General features: G+C 41.3%; 1 protein-coding gene and 1 long non-coding RNA gene across 2 annotated transcripts in view; one reads left to right on the top strand and one right to left on the bottom strand.

The window, feature by feature from the left end:
* The window catches only part of FBN2 (fibrillin 2), a 207,644-nt gene that overhangs the window by 116,046 nt on the left and 79,023 nt on the right, over window positions 1-12,575 (bottom strand). The gene's annotated exons all lie outside the window — the stretch shown is intronic.
* The window catches only part of LOC140694046 (uncharacterized), an 81,278-nt gene continuing 78,105 nt past the window's right edge, over window positions 9,403-12,575 (top strand). Inside the window, exon 1 of the long non-coding RNA XR_012069791.1 lies at window positions 9,403-9,485. This is a non-coding gene — a long non-coding RNA (uncharacterized lncRNA). The remainder of the gene's footprint in view (window positions 9,486-12,575) is intronic.

Genomic DNA, 12,575 nt, shown 5'->3' with positions numbered 1-12,575 from the left:
AAACTTAGCTAGTTAGCCACAGGCTGAGTCCTGGAGAACCTTCCCAAGAGCTTTGGCTTTTTTTCTGAAGTGATTTACGGTGTCTATGAAGAGGTTTAAATTAAACAAGAACTTTACATAAGCAAGTTAATATTTCAGAAAGACAATCCTTGTGCTTAATGTAGATAAATAAACAGTCCGGTGATAAGTGATGAGAGCCTGAAGTAAGCTGCACGATGAGGAAGAGATAGTCAAGAGATTCTAGGAGCACTCGGCAGGACTTTGTCTTGGACTTCTAGCTTGACTGACAAGGCAGTTAATAGGAGTGCTATTAACAGAAAACAGGACACAGAGGGAAGAACTTACCTTGATTTTAAGATGAATTTGGGACATTTTGACTATGAAATGTTTGAGAGAAACAGGCAGAGATTCCAACTAATAATCTGAAACTCAGTCAAGAAGTCAGGGGTAAAGATGTAAGTTTGTGGCTTATCACCAACTCTGTAGATTGCTTTTGAAGTTGTAGCAATAGAGGCCATTTCCAAAGAAGACACACCAATGAAAAGAACTGAGCTTAAGGGAGGAACTGTGAGAACCACTACCATCTAAGGGAAAGCAAAGGAAGAGAAGCCAGTACAGGAGTCTGGGAAGGAAGGACCAGGCAGCACGGTGTCAAAAAGAAGGGGGGTCTTCAGCGTGCCATGCAAGGGTAAAGAAAGAGAAGGGCTGGAAAGCGTTTGGTAATTTGAAGAGGCCGAACACAGGTTTTTCAAAAAAGAAAACTAGATCTAAGCAAAACCAGCTGACAGATTTCTGACTGCCAAACCACATAACCTCATATTTGTCAACCAACATTTACAACATTTACTGTAAATATTACTCTAATAAGAATATAAAGAATAATTTGATAAGTAGCGCTAAGTGTGATCTCAGATACCACTGAATTCTAAGAACATCGCTCTAGAGATTCTGTCAATTCCAATATGTACACGTCATACATAAATGTAACAATTATGCCCCAGAGAACTTAGAGCAAGTAAAACAAGAAATTTTGTTTTAAAAAAAGTACTCATAGACATTGTAAATCAACTATACTTCAATAAAAAAAGTGCTAATAGAACATCTTCTTTCCATCAAAGCCAAGGAACCAAATGTATTTGGCCTATTCTGTAAAATGTTTTTTGTATAGAAAAGAAGTAAATATTTTTTCTGTGAATTTTTATTAATTACTATACTATTTGAAATCAGGAAAATGTATAGCTAAATTTTAAATACAATAAATCACTACCTATTTTCAAGTTTAAGAGGGATAAAAGTTGTAATGGGAAATTAGTACCTGCTTTTCCTTTTTCAGATTTTGAAAGCATGGTGTACATCAACTGTTCTCAGAATTTCATTGTATATTTATAAACAGCTTTACTGAAATATAATAATTGCATGATAATACAACTCACCCACTTCAAGTTCAGAACTCAACAGGTTTTGGTATTTACAGGGTTGTACAAGAATGGCTACAACCTAATTTTGGAGCTCTTTCATTCTAGCCAAAGTAATCCCACCCCATTAGCAGTCCCCTTGCCTGCCTCCCCCCAGGCCCTATGCGATAGTTACCCCTTAACTAATAACAACTAATCTGTTTCTATAGATTTGCCTGTACTAAACATTTCATATAAAGGAACCATAAAATATATGGTCTTTGGTGACTGGTTTCTTCTACTTAGCACCATTTTTTCAAAGTTCAACTATGTTGTGACATATATCAGTACTTCATTGACTTTTACTGTTGCATAATACTCTACTGTATGGATATACTACATTTTATTTATTCATTCATCAGTTGATGGATATTCAAATTAGTTTCCTTTTTTGGCTATTATGAGTAAAGCCGCTATGAACACCTGAGCACTATTTCTCTGTGAACCTATGTTTTCATTTCACCTGGATATATACACCTAGAAGTAAAATCACTGCATCATATGATAACTCTACGTTTAGCTTATTAAGGAACTGCCAAATTGTTTTCCAAAGCAGCTGTAATGTTTTACATTCCCACTAGCAGTGGATGAGGACTCCGATTTCTCCACATCCTTGCCAACACTCATTATTACCTTTTTTATTATAATGATGTGAAGTGGTATCACACTGTATTTTTGGTTTGAATTTTTCTAATGACTAATGATTTTGAGCACATTTTCATTTGCTTACTGCTTCTTTTTATCTTCTTTGGAGAAATATCTATTCAATTACTTTGCCTAGTTTTTAATTAAGTTATCTGTCTTTTTATAATTAAGTTGTAAGAGCTCTGTATATATGTCCCATATCTGACACATGATTTGCATACAAATTTCCATATGAATGTTAGGATCAGACTCTCAATTTCTGCAAAAAAAAAGGCATTTGGGATTTTGAGAGGGATTGTGTTGCAGTCTATAAATCAATTTGAGAAATACTGCCATATTAGCATTAAGTTTTCTAATCTACAAACATAGGATATCGTCCCATTTACATAGATCTTCAATTTCTTCCAACAAGGTTTTGTGGTTTTAAGTGTACAAGTCTTTCACTTCCTTTTGTTACATTTATTCCTAAGCACTTATTCCTTTGGTCCTCCTGTGAATGAAATTCTTTTCTTAGTTTCATTTTCAGAGTGTTCACTGCTAGTCTATAGAAATATGACTCATTCTTATATGTTGATACTGTATCACAGTAACCTTGCTGAACCATTTCTTGGGTCTAAGTAGCTGTTTAGAGGATATTCTCCCCACTTTAGTGGCTACCTGACTCATCTTAGCTGACCCCTTTTCCACTAGAGGCATGTCCTCTGCAAATAGATATTTTATTTTCTTCCTTTCCAACCTGGATACTTTTCATTTCCTTTTCTTTCCTAACTGCCCCAGCTAGAATCTCCAGAACGATGTCTAATAGAAGTTGTGAGAGTGAACATCTGTTTTATTCCTGATCTTAGAGGAAGTGTTGTTTCTTTTGCCAGTAAGTATGATGCTAACTGTAGTTTTTATATATGCCCTTTATCAGGCTGATGATGTCCTCTTCTATTCCTAGTTTGTTGATCATTTTTATCATGAAAGGGTGTCAGATTTTTTCAAATACTTTTTCTGTACATGTTCAGATGATCATACGGCATTTGTCTTTTATTCTAGTTATATGATACATTACTTGATTTTCAGATGCTGAACAAAGTTGCATCCTTGGGATAAATCCCAATTGATAATGATGTGTAATCATTTTTCTGTGTGGCTCGATTTAGTGTGCTGGTACATTCTTGAGGAAATTTGCGTCTATTTTCATAAGAGATATTAAAGAAAATGCTACTCATTCTTTACAAGTCTCAATTTTCCTTAAGTTAAATAAACATATTTAATTGGGCATCTACTGTTCATTCATGCACTCATTAAGTAATTGCTGATTAAAGGCCTTTGATTTTTCACATACCATGTATCGGCTGTACATAATCTCTAACCATCATGAGCTTGTAATATATTACAGAGATAAATTTAAAACAAGGCACAATATGATAGATCCCACCAAAGAAGTTTAACAATATGTTACCAGTTGAATTATGTGAAACAGGAAGTTCCTGGAGGACACAGTAGTTGATAAAATTGGGGCAGGACTTCAACATGCAGAGAAGATGGGGAAAACTATGAGCCAATTATTTGGAAGTGGTCAGTTAGTGGATGAGGAATGAACTATTTCCCATGAATTGAGGGTTTTTATAGGGGAGTAGAAGATATAACCAGAAAGTTAGAACACCCTTCTCTGCCCTTGCTTTGCATCAGTGAAGAGCAACCAAATCACTCAGCAGGAGAAAGAGGAACATCACTTCTGGTAATGGTACGTGCCAGAAGCTGACAAAGAACAGTGCTGGGGTAAGAATGGGCTCAGGGACAAGGCAGGGTCTAAGTTCCAATTAATGAGGGTGGGGCCAAGAGAGCAAAGAATAAATAAAGGGAATATCTATCCTGAAAGTCAAAACCAAGAATGAGGACAGTAAGGGACAGTAAGGCTTCATAAATGAGCTAATATTAATGATACAATTAGTGAGGAAAGAAAAACTTTGGGGAAAGTGGATGGCTTCATTATTAACATTTCCAGCTAATAATGTCTAGAAAACAGCTGAAAATCCAGGGTAAATCCTTAGAATTTGGCATCTGTGGATAAGAGAGTTGAAACCATCAATGTGACTAAAATCAGTAAGATAGAGAATATAAAGTGAAGAGAACAGAACAGCAGGAAAGATGTTAAAGATAGTTACAAAGGAGGCATATTCACTTGAAACAAGAAAAGCAAGTGAGGATAAAGAAAAAGGAAAGAGAGGTCACCAGAATTCCTGAAAGGCTACGTACATTTTAAAGAAGTCAAGTGTGGGAGGTAGACTCGTGGCCCATCAATGATATCAGAGTCCTAATCCTGGGCACCTGTGAATATGTTAGTTTATATGACAAAAGGGAATTCAGATTTTTAATCGGTTGATCTTGAAATGGGGTAATTATCCTGGATTGTCTGGTCCTAGGTCCACTGTAATCAAGGATCCGTATAAATGGAAGAGGGAGGCAGAGGTGTCAGATGCAGAGATGTGAAGAAGCCACCCCGTGAGATTTGAACATGACAGAGGGCCACAAGCCGAGGTATGCGGCCAGCTTCTAGAAGCTGTAGAAGTCAAGAAAATGGATTCTCCCCCAGACACTCAATAAGGAATTCAGTCCTATCAACACCTTGATTCCAGCCCAATGAGACTCATGTTAAACCTTTGATCTCCTGGGGTATAAGGTAATAAATCTGTGTTGCTTTAAGCCACTAAGTTGATGGTAATATGTTATAGCAGCAAGAGAAAACTAACACACCAAGAAACTATACTCGAGAAGAAACAAAGTAATCAAGAACAGCAAATGCTATAAGGGATTCAGGAAGAAAGAGGCAGTTTTATAAAAGGTTAAGAAATAAATACGTGCTGAGGAATTTAAGACTGCTGGTACAAGCTGAGCTTTTAGAAAACATTAGTGAAGAAAGAAATAGAATAGTGAGAGGTGAGTAAAGAGCTGGTGGAGAGAGGGTCTGTGTTAATGCCTTGACTGTCGGTGAAGAGGAAGATTCAGGAAAGAAAAGAGATACAGGCTAGAAAATAAACTAATTATTAGCGAGAGTTAGCAGGAGTCTAGAAAGGTGACAGAACTAAGCCCAGAGCTGGAACAGTCACTCTGGAAAGATGAGAAGACACTTCATCAAAGGCAGGAGAAATGGAAACTGAAGACGTAGTAACAGAGGGAATCAGAGGGAATCTGAGGTTGAGTAAGTTCATGTCAAATAGCGTCGGTCTCCTCGATAGAGTAACTTAGAGTGCAGGTGTTACAAAACTTTAATGCGCATAAGGATCACCCCGGACAGCTTGTTAAATGTGCAGATTCTGGTGTCTAGTCAGGATGCTTTGTTACCTCCTTTCTGCTGCAAACATGGAACAGCGACAGATAACGTACAAAAAGAGAAAACAAAAAGACCCAGCTGGCTTCAAAATACAAGATGAACACTTCCTTGGATCAGAAATAGAATTGCTAAGCAGTGAGTACAGCTGAAACCAGGGGTTTGCTGGACTCCTTCCCCAGAAGCCAGCTGTGATGGCCAGGAGATCTAAATTACACCCGATGACAATATGGTGTAGTAAACACTAAAGCAGGGGTGGTGCCAGGTGACAAGGGAATGCAGAAGAGGAGCGGGCCAAAAGAGACTTCCACAGGAAGGCGACAGTTAAGCTGAAACATAACAGACAAACAGGTCTAAAACCGGCTATGAAAATGAAATGGCATATTGTTATCCAAGCAGAGGGAAGAGCACACACAAAATGACAAGACAACAAAGAAAGCGATTTATTTGAGGAACAAGTAAATATCAGTGTGTCTGAATCACAGAGAGGGTAGAAAGAAACGAAGCTAGAGATGTAAAGAGAGGATGGCATGCTTTACCCCAAGAATGGGGGACTCAGGAGTGACATGACCAAATCTGTGTTCTAGAAAGATCATTGTGGCTGCAACGTGGAAAAAAGATTTCAGTAGAACAAGCGGGAGTCAGGGAGACCTCACAGGAAGCTGTCTCAGTAATCCAGAAAAGAGACTGTGGCGATAAAGGCAGAGAGCAGTGGATAGATTCAGAATACATTTAGGATGCAGAATCTATCCAAGTTCTTGCTGAAAAAATGGCGTGTCAGGAAAGGAAGGTATTAAGAGTGCTACCCAGATTCACGTCTTGAGCTCGAAAATGCATGATCGGACCAATCACAGAGATGATGTTCTTGAGAAATGCTGGTAAGGCACATGTGGACTGGATGTAGAGAAGCAAAAGACTCGGTCTGCGCATGCTGCTGAGAAAACGGGGGGACGTCTGAAACATGCCTGCCTGGTAAGCAGGGGCACACAAGGGCAAGCGGCTCAGGAGAGATCTGTGTTCCACTCTGGGGAGCCAACTGCAGATAGGTAATTTTTTGTTTGTTTGTTTTGCAGCAATGTCAAGTAAAATAAAGAATGGGAAAAGTCCCCTAGTGATCTTGTTGAAATTAATTTCACCTGACTGGTGAGGCCATTCCCTAGGCTACAATGGGTTCTAGAGTAAGTCAGAGAAATAAAAGTGGGGAATGACTGTAGACAATTACAAAGTATGAGGTGACAGGAAGGAAGAGAGATGCACTGGCTCAGGGGATAGATGGTAAGGGAAGGATATTTTGTATGATCATGGAAAACACCAGGATCCACTGTACATCCATTGTACAGAGGATGGAAGCCTATTATCTATTACGCAGTATCAATATTTTAGTGTTATTTCAGAGTCTTACTATATTATAATTACATACACATGTAGTATGATTATATATGATTATATTATATATACGCCTTGGTCCCTTTTTCTTCTTGTTATTGAAGCACATTTAAAATAGTCTCTGTATGTTAACATTAACAGGCACTAAAGGAACTCTTTTAATTAAGAGATTTCTGTCCACTTAGGCAGAATAATAGCATTTTTTAAAAGGTTACTATTCTAGCAATTAATAAATGGTTACTTCTTTTGCCGGAAATCAATACTGCATCTTTCTAAACACTCATTTGGAGTAACTCAGGCATGAAGTAATGGTGGCAAGAGGCAATTCCATCACAGTGCTTTTTAACATTAAGACAACAATAGGGAAGCTATTTCTATCTCAAAATACATCAAAGTTACTGATAACATGGTCAAATGATATGAGTTTAAATTTTTGGTCTGCATCCCCAAATGATACTTCTGGAGAAGAGTAGCTATCCACCAGCAGGAATTTTTCCTTTCCTTTCTTTCTCTTTCTTTTTTCTTTACTCATGGCGGAAACATTTTGTTACCTTTTGTTAGTCCAAGACAAATAAAACCAAATTATTTACAAGTTATAAAATACTGAAGATTTAAAACAATGATGTTGAGCTTCTGTAAAGGAATACTTTTAACGAAATTGTGTGATGAGCTATTTATGTCTCCTAGAATCTTCTTTCCAATTCTCTCTACCCTCTACAATTATCTTAAAAATTTTAATATAGAGAAATTAAATGGAAAGGCTCTTTCAATGTTGAGTAAAACCTATAATTTTAACAACACAAAAGTCAGGAAATTCCAGAGTTAAATTTACTATAACCATTTGCACTTGGCAGACATGCAAGCATTTAATATTTTCTATCCCTATTTTCCTTTTTAAACATTAGTACATTAAGTGTAATCATAAAACCCTCAGGATTTTTAAATGTATTTTGGCATAATGCAATAGGAACCTTCATTTAAGAAATCTTGATCTTTCATCAATACTTTAATGATGCATCAAGGCATTTAATTTGTATTTTCTAAATAAATGGCATTAAGTGAAAAGGTGTCCTACATTCTATTATAGAATTATCATATAAATATTAGTCCCTGTGATTTTCATACTTATTACCATAAAAGGAATTAAATTCAACAAAAATGGTATACTCAGTTACTAAAACACATACTATAAGCAATTCTTCTAAGAAAGTTGATCTTTAAATTGTTATAGTTGTATGGTCTTGAGTTTGTTGATTTCCTTGTTTACCTGACATTTATATATATCCAGTTTAAATTCAATATGTACATACAATGAATTGCACAGACACATCTGTGTATATGCACAGAATGAGTTGTATAGGTGTGAGTATGGAGGGTTCACTCCTAAGGCTCCTTCAGTCTGTAAAGCACACACTTTTATCTGTTCAAGGGGGTGATGGAGTTGCGTAAGTTCAAAAACTCATCTGCTAGCATCCTTTATGCAAAGTGGCCAATTCAAAACAGCTGACTGAGAGGACTCACCAAGACTGACTGGACTTCCCTGGAGTCACACTCCAACCGGGCTGATGGAGCACAGACACATACTTGCATGACTGCTTTACAGGACAGAGTTGCTGCTTATCCATACGAAGTAATCTGGACACCTCTCAAGGACATAAAGCACCTCAGGGGTCCTCAGTGACACTGTGAAAGACCATCACCTTTGGAATCTCTTTTTCTTTAAATTACTCACAGCATCTGTCTGGTGATTTAAGCAAAAGTTATAACTTTTGCTGGAAGACTAGAACTGTAAGTCAAGAAGTTGGAAATGTTTTCATAGAAACTGAGCGAATATATAGTAATGGGTATTAGAAACCACAAGGGTGCAAGCAGAAAGCAATTTTATTATTTCTCCCACTGTCATTCTGCAAATTTCCTTTTGACCAGTTCTTTCCTGACCTAGGAAATCTCAGTCAGCTCCCTTAAGGTTTTCCCTTGCCTTTCATATGAACATAACGTCCACTGAAACCCAACAACCACATACTTCTAATCTCTCATCCAGTTAAGTTTCTCTGCCTTCCTGGTTTGAGCCTGTTCAGACTTAGAAGCCTTCAGTAGTGGAGGGGACACGGTTATCTTTTTTCCTTCTATTTTTCTATGCTTTCCTGCCTAGCCAGCGGCTATTATAGGTACTTTCAAGGCTGCAATGGGGAAGAGAAAGGACCGGCACTGGTAAAGATTTTACTCGATTGGTGGAGATGTGATCTAACAGACCTCCTTCTCAGCCTCCTCTGCTGGTTCCTGCTCATCTCCTGGACCTCTGAGGGTTGAAGTGTTCTAGGGTTCAGACCTCAGACTTCATCTCTGTCAAAATGCTCCCTTCATGATTGTCGGCAGTCTTAAGTGAGTAGGCCATGGGACCCAGGTCAAAGTTCACAATAATTTGCATGTGTATGAGGTAAGAAGTAAATGTACGCATGCGCTAGCAGCATGCGTCAGCATTATGAACAATACGCATGCGCAGGCATAATACAAGGACAACTGCGTACACCTGAGGGCGCGCGCCACCCGCTTGTACTGCAGTAAAGTGCGCTTTTGCTCTATGTCGGCTCCTCACACCTTCTTCTAGTTGGGCAGCTCACCTCCTGGGACCCCTCTCCAGCCTCCCGCGGCTGATACTTGGCGCAGTCAGCAGGCAGGATGAGGTGAGTGCCCCCCTGTTCCCCCTTCCTCTGACGGGGAAGCTCGGATGGAAACAATGTGGCCCCCTACCTCCTTATGGTACTGGGTCACGGCTTACTTGCTGGCATGGGCCCCAACCTAAAACTGGGACACAGAGGCGCCCCAGCCAGATGACGTCTGGAAGGCTGTGGAGTTGTTGGAAAACAGTGTCGCACTGGCCCACTGGGAGGTGGCCAGGAGGGCAGCCTGGATGTGTTTATCGGTCTTACGCCATGCGAGCCGAGAAAATAGAGAATTACAGACACAAGTGGAGAAGTTACAGCGCAAGGAAGAGGAACTCGAGCAGAGACTTGGTATGGCAGCAAGACGCCTGCATGGCTCCAGTTCCACCGCTTCTTCAAGAACGGTAAGCCCAGCCACCCCTCCCACCCCCAATTCCGCTGCGTCTACGACCAGGGGTGCAGCAGCAGGTGGAACTGGAGGAACTCATGGCCCTGGGGGAGCTCCTGTGGGACCACGGCGAGCGACTCGACAAACCACCTACACGTTTTATACGTCGATGGAATTGCGGGACCTGGCAAAGCAGTATAAACAGCGTACGGGTGAGTCAGTCCCCGCATGGCTTTTACGCCTTTGGGATGATGGGGCGACCAGACTGAGCTATCTCCGAAGGAGATGGGCTAGCTGGCCAGTATAACAACCGTCCCTTCATTGCGGCAATGGCTGCAAAACATTCCCTAGCCTAATGCTAATGCTGGCAACCATACATTGATAAACTGGTTGATGGCTGCTGCATGCACTGTATGGGATATGGTCGGGGATTACAGCAAGAGCATGGGCAACGGAAGGTGCTCATAGGGTTCTGGTCCCAGCTATGGAAAGGGGCTGAATATCGTTACTCTTTAATTGAGAAACAGTTGGCAGCAATGTGTGCATCTTTGATAGCCACTGAGCCCCTGACAGGGAAGCAAGAAGTACAGGTACAGACCATATACCTCATTGCAGGATGGATACATATGTGGGCAAAGCAACCCTGATCGGGGTCTGTGCAGACCCCAACCCTGACTAAGTGGGGTGCTTACTTAGAACAACGGGCCCGATACGCCACCAGCCCCTTGGCTGCAGAGCTGCAGCAGGTGTTAGAGCCTGTGAAACTTGTTGTGCCTGCTTTGCAGACACTCCCGCATCAGGGAGTGGATTCCACACCCAGTGCCCTTCACAAGGGAAAGGGACCACTCCTGGGAGATGCTCGGTATATGGATGGTTCCTGCAAGGGCAATCTGCCCACTTGGGTTGCAGTGGCACTGCACCCTGCCACGGAAGCCTTCTGGTATGAGACAGGAGAAGGCCATTCCAGCCAATGGGCTGAGTTACAGGCGGTATGGATGGTGTTAATGCATGAACCCAGCCCCTTGCAGATTTGCACGGACAGTTGGGCTGTACACTGCAGCCTCACATTATGGCTGCCTGTTTAGTGATAGGATGCTGTTCACTATGTTGTGGTGGTGGTCTGTGGGCCAGGGTCCCCACGACCTAGTGGGTAGAATGTCGGCAGTCTTAAGTGAGTAGGCCACGGGACCCAGGTCAAAGTTCACAATAACTTGCATGTGTATGAGGTAAGAAGTAAATGTACGCAAGCGCTAGTAGCATGAGTAAGCATTATGAACAATACGCATGCGCGGGCATAATAAAAGGACAAGTGCTACACCTGAGGGCGCGTGCCACCGGCTTGTAGTGCAATAAAGTGCTACTTTGCTCTCTGTCAGCTCCCCACGCCTTCTTCCAGTTGGGCAGCTCACCTCCTCGGATCCCTCTCCAGCCTCCCGCAGCTGACAATGATCTCATCTATACTAATGGCTATAAATATTAGCTATAAGCTGAAGACTCCCAAATTTGTATTGTCAGCCTCGACATTGCCCTGGAATATAACCCACATGAGCAACTATAAATGGCTTCCTGAATGTCTCTCAGGTGCCTCAAATTAATCGTCTAAGGCTGAGCTCGGACTACCTCCCTCCCCCAGCTACAGTCTACCCACAGATGTTCTCCATCTCCGTTAACGGCAGCCTCCTCCTCTCCATTCCCAAACCCTTAGAACTACTCGATTCTTTTCTTCTCCTACCTCACAAGTGATTGTCAACAAATTCTGTTGGTTCAACATTCAAAATACGTCCAGAATTCAACCACTTCTCATCACGTTTACCAGTAAACTCCTCATCCAAGCTATCAAGCCTCAGATTATTGCAGTAGATTTTTCAATTGGTCTTGATGCTTTCACATTTGTTCCCTTATCATCTTTTTACCACCCAGCAGCCGGAGCAAATCTTTTAAACTGGAGGTCAGAATATTTCACTCCTCCAAAAGCTCCCATTTTGAGAACTCAAACTTAAGTCCAGAGTACTTATCCCAGCCTGCAAAGCCCCACATCATGGCCTCAGACTGCATCTCTAAATCTGTCGCTTATTAGTGTCCTCCTTACCACTCGGCTCCAGTCACACTGGGCTTTTTAACATCCTTCCTCCCTCAGGTACACCCTTGCTTCAGAGCCTCTGCACCTGCTGGTCCCTGTCAGGAATCTGCCCCCTCCTCACCCCCTGCAGACAGCAGAGGTTTCCCCTCACCTCCTTCATAGCCTCATTCTCACCCTGCTTTGACTTTCTGATGGCCTTCTCACACCTGACACACACAGTGTGTGTGTTTATTGTTTGTCCCTGGTTTTTATAATGTACACTGCATGAAGGAAAGGATTTGTAACTTTTTGTTCACTACTCTATCCCCAGGGTCTAGAAGTGCGTTAGGAACTCAAATATTTTTTCTAACTGAATGATTCTGGCATCAGTGCCTCCTGGGCATGGTGGCTCCAAAGCTTAATACTTTTACTGATATTTTTGGAAAGTGCGGAAGTCTCTCACGTTTCTCACCATTGATCCCAGGGGCCCTTCCTCTATCTGACCACTTGTAACCTCTCATCAGCCCCACGTTTCTGTTTCTGACAGTTTATCCCCAAGCTGGGGTCACCCACCATACAGGAAGCTATGTGCCAAGTGCCCTTTTCAGGACTACTCAGTCCGTCTCCTTTCTGTGGGAGCCTCACCTGGGAGATGGGAAACTCA

The sequence above is a fragment of the Vicugna pacos genome, chromosome 3 (assembly GCF_048564905.1).
Source record: "Vicugna pacos chromosome 3, VicPac4, whole genome shotgun sequence".
Lineage (NCBI taxonomy): Eukaryota > Metazoa > Chordata > Mammalia > Artiodactyla > Camelidae > Vicugna > Vicugna pacos.
This window is presented reverse-complemented; position numbering and strand designations above follow the sequence as displayed.